Genomic DNA, 8415 nt, shown 5'->3' on the forward strand with positions numbered 1-8415 from the left:
ATGCAAATTTCCGTTTTCTGCTTCTAATTACGAGCTCATTCGTGCTTCTTCTTCTACTTTCATTTACGTTTCTGTTCATTTACGTTTCTGTTCATTTATGTTTCTGTTTCATGTTTCATTTGCGTTTTCTGTTTGAATCCATGGAAGGTTAGATTTTCTGGTGTTGTTTCCTTTTGAGGACGAAGCCCAACTCTCTTTGAGGTTTCGCTTGTAATGTGGTTTCCTGGCAGTTTTCCCTTCACCAGTTATCCCAATTTCGTGAATATTAATCAGTGCACGCTTCGTGTTCGATTAATTGCCTCTGAGCCTAACTTGCGTTCATGCTTAATGGACGAAGGGCTAACTGGTGTATGTGGTGCCTAATCACGTATTGAAAACCCTAAGTTGATTTTCGCTTAGTAAATTGAAATAGGGTTGGATTAAGTGGTTGACTGTTAGGGACGAATTCTCCATAACCCAGGATAAGAGAATGGCTTCTGAATCAGAGGAAACAACCCGTTTTTAATATTAGTAGTTTCGTATTCCAGTTTACTTGTTCTGCTCTTTAATTACCAAACAACCAAACCCCCCTCCCCCCAATCGTTACTGTTACTGCAAGTATATTATGAACATTTGGTTTGTCACTGCTCGTTGGGAAATGACCTAGGATCACTTCCTAGTTACTAAATTTTCATGTTTATTTGATTCGGGTACGGCCTCGATCAAATTTGGCGCCGTTGCCGGGGAGCAGTGTCCAAAGGTTCATAATAGCTAGCTAGTGTTGTGTGTTTAATCCTTTCGTGTTTTATGTTTAAATTGTTAGTATTGTGTTAGTATGTGTGTTAGTGTTGTTTAGTGTCCTGGTATTTTGTTTAATGTGTGTTCTGTTTCAGTTTTCCCATTAAGCGTTTCCCCTGTTTCAGTCTTGGGTGTTTTGCTGTGAAGATTGTGCTTGCGGCAAAAATAGAGTTGTAGTAGAAATCAATTAGAGACGGATTTTAACGACCACCCATGATGAATTATTTTAGATTTTTTGTTTTAGTAGCTAGGGTTGTTATTTTTGGCTGAATTTTTTTGTGGTAACTTATTTTAATCAATATTTTGTGGGAAAAATAGCTAGAGCCTTTAGTTTGGTCAGATTTGAAAGTTCCAAAAAACTAGCAAATTTTGTGTTTGTCAAAACTTCAAACGGTCATAACTTTTGCTCCGGTTATCAGAATCGCAATTATTATATATGCATTTGGGGTAGAAAAAAATTTCCTACGCCGTGGCAGCCTGCCATAGGCTGGCTGAGGTCTCCATCGTGAGAGGACTCTAAGGGAAATGGCTGTACCTGATTTCACCTACGAAAGCTTGTGCATCCAATACCCTGATGAGGATGTCCCATATGTTCTTAAATCTGGACTGATTCATTTGCTTCCAAAGTTTCATGGCCTTGCAGGTGAAGACCCGCACAAACATTTGAAATAATTTCACATTGTCTGCTCCACCATGAAACCCCCAGATGTCCAAGAGGATCACATATTTCTGAAGGCTTTTCCTCATTCATTAGAGGGAGTGGCAAAGGACTGGCTGTATTACCTTGCTCCAAGGTCCATCACGAGCTAGGATGACCTTAAGAGAGTATTCTTAGAAAAAAGTTTCCCTGCTTCCAGGACTACAGCCATCAGGAAGGATATCTCAGGTATTAGACAACTCAGTGGAGAGAGCCTGTATGAGTACTGGGAGAGATTTAAGAAACTATGTGCCAGTTGCCCCCACCATCAGATTTCAGAACAGCTTCTTCTCCAATATTTTTATGAAGGACTCAGTAATATGGAGAGAAGTATGATAGATGCTGCCAGTGGTGGAGCCCTTGGAGACATGACTCCTGCTGAAGCCAGAAATTTAATTGAGAAGATGGGCTCCAACTCCCAGAAGTTTAGCGCCAGAAATGATGCCATAGTCATTAGAGGAGTGCATGAGGTAGCTACAAACCCATCTGCATCATCTAAAACTAAGAAGCTTGAAGGCAAACTAGATGCATTGGTTAACTTGGTAACCCAGCTGGCCTTGAATCAGAAATCTATACCTGTCGCAAGGGTTTGTGGTTTGTGCTCCTCTGCTGACCACCATACAGACCTTTGCCCTTCCATGCAGCAACCTGGAGCAATTGAGCAGCTTGAAGCTTATGCTACAAATATTTACAATAGACCTCCTCAACCTCAGCAGCAAAATCAACCACAGCAGAGCAATTATGACCTCTCCAGCAACAGATACAACCCTGGATGGAGGAATCACCCTAACCTCAGATGGTCTAGCCCTCAGCAACAACAACAGTAGCCTACTCCTTCCTTCCAAAATGTTGTTGGCCCAAGCAGACCATACATTCCTCCACCAATCCAACAACAGCAACAACCCCAGAAACAGCCAACAGTTGAGGCCCTTCCACAACCTTCCCTCAAAGAACTTGTGAGGAAAATGACTATGCAGAACATGCAGTTTCAGCAAGAGACCAGAGCCTCCATTCAGAGCTTAACCAATCAGATGGGACAATTGGCTACCCAATTGAATCAACAACAGTCCCAGAATTCTTACAAACTGCCTTCTCAAGCTGTCCAAAATCCCAAAAATGTCAGTGCCATTTCATTGAGGTCGGGAAAGCAATGTCAAGGACCTCAACCCGTAGCACCTTCCTCATCTGCAAATGAACCTGCCAAACTTTACTCTATTCCAGAAAAAGGTGATGACAAAAATTTACCTAACAATTTCTGTGCAGGTGAATCTACTTCCATAGGTAATTCTGATTTGCAGAAGCAGCACATTCCCCCTCTTCCATTCCCTCCAAGAGCAATTTCCAACAAAAAAATGGAAGAGGCAGAGAAAGAGATCTTGGAAACGTTTAGAAAAGTAGAGGTAAACATACCTCTGTTGGATGCAATAAAGCAAATTCCAAGATATGCCAAATTCTTGAAGGAGTTGTGCACTAATAAGCGGAAGCTTAAAGGAAGTGAACGAATTAGCATGTGCAGAAATGTCTCCGCATTGATTGGTAAATCTGTTCCTCAAATTCTTGAAAAATGCAAAGATCCAGGTACATTCAGCATACCTTGTATTATAGGGAATAGTAAGTTTGACAATGACATGCTAGATTTAGGAGCCTCTGTTAGTGTTATGCCTCTGTCGATTTTTAATTCTCTATCTCTAGGTCCCTTGCAGTCAACTGATGTGGTAATTCATTTAGCTAATAGAAGTGTTGCCTATCCTGTTGGTTTAATAGAAGATGTCTTAGTTAGAGTTGGTGAACTGATTTTCCCTGTTGATTTTTATATCTTGAATATGGAAGATGTATTTTCTCAAGGATCAGTTCCCATCATTCTAGGCAGACCCTTTATGAAAACTGCTAGAACTAAGATAGATGTTTATGCAGGCACACTGTCTATGGAATTTGGTGACATAACTATTCATTTTAATATTCTGGATGCTATGAAATACCCATCTGAAGATCTTTCGGTATTTCGTGCTGAAATAATTGACCATGTTGTTGATGAATACATGACTAATCTTTATTCTAATCTGCATGCCTCTCACTCTTCATGCATTGAGTCTGAAATTGTACTTGATCATATGTCTGAATTTGATGCTGAGAGTGAATCTGAGAGTGATATTGATTGCATGTCTGGTGGTGGTGTTTTACCTCTCGAGATTGATTTTATAGAGTCAGATATGACTAACCATGTTTCAGGAAGTACACATACCTCTGACTTTCTTTATGAGGTAGAGGCTGAGAAACCATCTCCTTCTACCACTGTCCAGCCAACCACACCAGAATTGAAGCCTCTGCCATCAAATTTAAAATACGCTTACTTGGATGATAGCAAGATTTTTCCAGTGATTATATCTGCCTCCCTTGCTGATGAGCAAGAGGAGAAGTTGTTGTCAGTTCTCAAGAAGCATAAGAAGGCTATAGGCTGGACCCTAGCGGACATTCCTGGTATTAGCCCATCCACATGTATGCATCGAATAAATTTAGAGGATGGAGCTAAACCAGTAAGACAACCACAGAGAAGACTCAACCCGGTGATTCTTGATGTAGTGAAGAAGGAGATAACCAAGCTTTTGCAAGTTGGAATCATTTATCGTATCTCCGATAGCCAATGGGTGAGTCCCGTCCAGGTAGTCCCGAAGAAGACTGGCCTCACAGTGATCAGAAATGAGAAGGAGGAGCTGATTCCTACTCGGGTGCAGAACAGTTGGAGAGTCTGCATTGACTATAGGAGGCTGAACCAGGTTACCAAAAAGGACCATTTTCCCCTGCCATTCATTGACCAGATGCTTGAACGCCTGGCAGGTAAATCCCACTACTGTTTCCTTGATGGTTTTTCTGGCTATATGCAAATTACTATTGCTCCTGAGGATCAGGAAAAGACCACATTCACCTGCCCCTTCGGCACTTTTGCTTATAGGAGGATGCCTTTCGGCCTGTGCAATGCCCCTGGTACCTTCCAGCGGTGCATGATTAGTATTTTCAGTGATTTTTTAGAAAATTGCATAGAGGTGTTTATGGATGATTTCACTGTATATGGATCATCTTTTGATGGTTGTTTGAATAGTTTGGAAAAAGTTTTGAATAGATGCATTGAAACTAACCTTGTTCTAAATTTTGAAAAATGTCATTTTATGGTTGAGCAAGGTATAGTTTTAGGCCACATTATTTCCAATAAGGGTATTGAAGTAGATCTTGCAAAAATTTCTGTTATTTCACAATTGGCTTACCCCTCTTGTGTGCGAGAGGTGTGATCTTTTCTTGGTCATGCAGGATTCTACAGGCGCTTTATAAGGGATTTTAGCAAAGTAGCCCTTCCACTGTCCAACTTGTTGCAAAAGGAGGTGGAGTTTGACTTTAATGACAGATGCAAAGAGGCTTTTGATTGCCTCAAAAGAGCATTGACTACCACCCCCATCATCCAGGCACCCGATTGGACAGCCCCTTTTGAGCTTATGTGTGATGCATCAAATTATGCATTGGGGGCTGTCCTTGCTCAGAAAATTGATAAATTGCCCAGGGTGATATATTATGCTTCTAGGACTTTAGATGCTGCCCAAGCAAATTATACTACTACTGAGAAAGAGCTTCTAGCCATAGTTTTTGCTCTTGAAAAATTTCGATCTTATTTGCTTGGTACTCGCATTATTGTTTATACTGACCATGCAGCTCTAAAGTACTTGTTGAAGAAGGCTGATTCTAAGCCTAGGTTGATCCGATGGATGCTCTGGCTCCAAGAGTTTGACTTGGAGATCCGTGATAGGAGCGGAGCACAAAATCTAGTTGTTGATCATTTGAGTCGGATCGAACGTGTCTGATGTGCCATCATTTTCTTCTATTTTCTAAACCCTTTTTTCACCATTTTAATTATTGATTGGTCTTAATTGTCAATTAATTAGGCAGTTTTATTATTTGGGCTCATTTAGCTAATTTGATGTTTTTAATCTAATTTCAGGAATTAATGAAACATTGAGCTTAATCCGGATTTTGGTTGTGGACTTGAAGAGGGCAAATAAAGCAGCGCTTACCTTAGTTAATTTCTAATTAGGAAATTTCGCAATTTTATTTTATGTTGTTCAGTGTTTATTTCGTTTTGGGCCAGAGTATTGTAATAGGGCCCAGTGACTTTGAGCGACTCTTTTTAAATAGCTGCCTTGGGATTCGTGCAGGACATTCTATTCTGCTATGCTATTTTCATTATTCAGAGCTTTGGTTTTAGGTTTTCACGTTTTTCTATTCCCTTGTTACAGTTTTCGTTCTTAATGCAAATTTTCGTTTTCTGCTTCTAATTACGAGTTCATTCTTGCTTCTTCTTCTACTTTCATTTACGTTTCTGTTCATTTACGTTTCTGTTCATTTACGTTCTTGTTCATTTACGTTTCTGCTTCATGTTTCATTTGCGTTTTCTGTTTGAATCCATGGAAGGCTAGATTTTTTGGTGTTGTTTCCTATTGAGGACGAAGCCCAACTCTCTTTGAGGTTTCGTTTGTAATGTGGTTTCCTGGCAGTTTTCCCTTCACCAGTTATCCCAATTTCGTGAATATTAATCAGTGCACACTTCGTGTTCGATTAATTGCCTCTAAGCCTAACTTGCGTTCATGCTTAATGGATCAAGGGCTAACTGGTGTATGTGGTGCCTAATCACGTATTGAAAACCCTAAGTTGATTTTCACTTAGTAAATTGAAATAGGGTTGGATTAAGTGGTTGACTGTTAGGGACGAATTCTCCATAACCCAGGATAAGAGAGTCACTTCTGAATTAGAGGAAACAACCCGTTTTTAATATTAGTAGTTTCGTATTCCATTTTATTTGTTCTGCTCTTTAATTACCAAACAACCAAACCCCCCCCCCCCATCGTTACTGTTACTGCAAGTATATTATGAACATTTGGCTTGTCACTGCTCGTTGGGAAACGACCTAGGATCACTTCCTAGTTACTGCATTTTCATGTTTATTTGATTCGGGTACGGCCTCGATCAAATTTGGCGCTGTTGCCGGGGAGCAGTGTCCAAAGGTTCATAATAGCTAGCTAGTGTTGTGTGTTTAATCCTTTCGTGTTTTATGTTTAATTGTTAGTATTGTGTTAGTATGTGTGTTAGTGTTGTTTAGTGTCCTGGTATTTTGTTTAATGTGTGTTCTGTTTCAGTTTTCCCATTAAGCGTTTCCCCTGTTTCAGTCTTGGGTGTTTTGCTGTGAAGATTGTGCTTGAAAACAGAGTAGTAGTAGAAATCAGCTTGCGGAAAAAAAAAAGTAGTAGTAGAAATCAATTAGAGACGGATTTTAGCGACCACCCATGCTGAATTATTTGGGATTTTTTGTTTTAGTAGCTAGGGTTGTTATTTTTGGCTGAATTTTTTTGTGGTAACTTCTTTTAATCCATATTTTGTGGGAAAAATAGCTAGAGCCTTTAGTTTGGTCAGATTTGAAAGTTCCAAAAAACTAGCAAATTTTGTGTTTGTCAAAACTTCAAACGGCCATAACTTTTGCTCCGGTTATCAGAATCGCAATTATTATATATGCATTTGGGGTAGAAAAAAATTTCCTACGCCGTGGCAGCCCGCCATAGGCTGGCTGAGGTCTCCATCGTCCAAAAAAAGCGATTCTGTCAAAAGTTTTTTATTTTTCAAGTTTTATTCACTTATTTTTCTTAACCTACCAATTTTAGCTTTCATAGTTAGACTTTGAATTTTTGTCTGAAATTTTTGTGCTATCTTCTCATCATTTTATAAGATTGCTCACAAAATTTCAAGTCATTTGGATATCATTTGAGGGTAGCTGTAGTTCAAACCTACACCTTTATTTACATGACAAGGCAACTAGTTGTGTGCATGCTGAATGTAGTGTATGACTAGAGGCAATCCATCTGACTTACAACCCTTTGATCCTGAGATAGATAGGACATTTCATAGATTAGTTAGGCATCATTTTATACCTTTTGATCATTCTGAGCATTCCATAACTGGTGAATCTGTGCATTCTGTTATTGGTGATTTTGAACATCCTGATCTTGAGCATTATAATTTTGAGCATTCTGATTCTGAGCATTCTGATTTTGCACATTCTGAGAACATGGCACAACCTCCACCTCGTGAGAAGACTCTAAGGGAAATGGCTGCACCTGATTTCACCTATGAAAGCTTATGCATCCAATACCCTGATGAGGATGTCCCATATGTTCTTAAAACTGGACTGATTCATTTGCTTCTAAAGTTTCATGGCCTTGCAGGTAAAGACCTGCACAAACATTTGAAAGAATTTCACATTGTCTGCTCCACCATGAAACCCCCAGATGTCCAAGAGGATCACATATTTCTGAAGGCTTTTCCTCATTCATTAGAGGGAGTGGCAAAGGACTGGCTGTATTACCTTGCTCCAAGGTCCATCACGAGCTGGGATGACCATAAGAGAGTATTCTTAGAAAAAATTTTCCCTGCTTCCAGGACCACAGCCATCAGGAAGGATATCTCAGGTATTAGACAACTCAGTGGAGAGAGCCTGTATGAGTACTGGGAGAGATTTAAGAAACTATGTGCCAGTTGCCCCCACCATCAGATTTCAGAACAGCTTCTTCTCCAATATTTTTATGAAGGACTCAGTAATATGGAGAGAAGTATCATAGACGCTGCCAGTGGTGGAGCCCTTGGAGACATGACTCCTGCTGAAGTCAGAAATTTAATTGAGAAGATGGCCTCCAACTCCCAGCAATTTAGCGCCAGAAATGATGCCATAGTCATTAGAGGAGTGCATGAGGTAGCTACAAACCCATCTGCATCATCTGAAACTAAGAAGCTTGAAGGCAAACTGGATGCGTTGGTCAACTTGGTAACCCAGCTGGCCTTGAATCAGAAATCTGTACTGGTCGCAAGGGTTTGTGGTTTGTGCTCCTCTGCTGACCACCATACAGACCTTT

The 8415-nt window shown here is 40.1% G+C and overlaps 2 non-coding genes across 2 annotated transcripts; both read right to left on the minus strand.

The window, feature by feature from the left end:
- Positions 1-1641: 1641 nt before the first annotated feature.
- On the minus strand, positions 1642-1748 carry LOC114407881. Its single transcript, XR_003665694.1, has one exon. It is a non-coding gene; the product is annotated as a small nucleolar RNA R71 (small nucleolar RNA).
- Positions 1749-7952: 6204 nt separating this feature from the next.
- LOC114407882 lies at positions 7953-8059 on the minus strand. Its single transcript, XR_003665695.1, has one exon. It is a non-coding gene; the product is annotated as a small nucleolar RNA R71 (small nucleolar RNA).
- Between the last annotated feature and the right edge of the window lie 356 nt (positions 8060-8415).

Source organism: Glycine soja, chromosome 3 (genome assembly GCF_004193775.1).
Source record: "Glycine soja cultivar W05 chromosome 3, ASM419377v2, whole genome shotgun sequence".
Lineage (NCBI taxonomy): Eukaryota > Viridiplantae > Streptophyta > Magnoliopsida > Fabales > Fabaceae > Glycine > Glycine soja.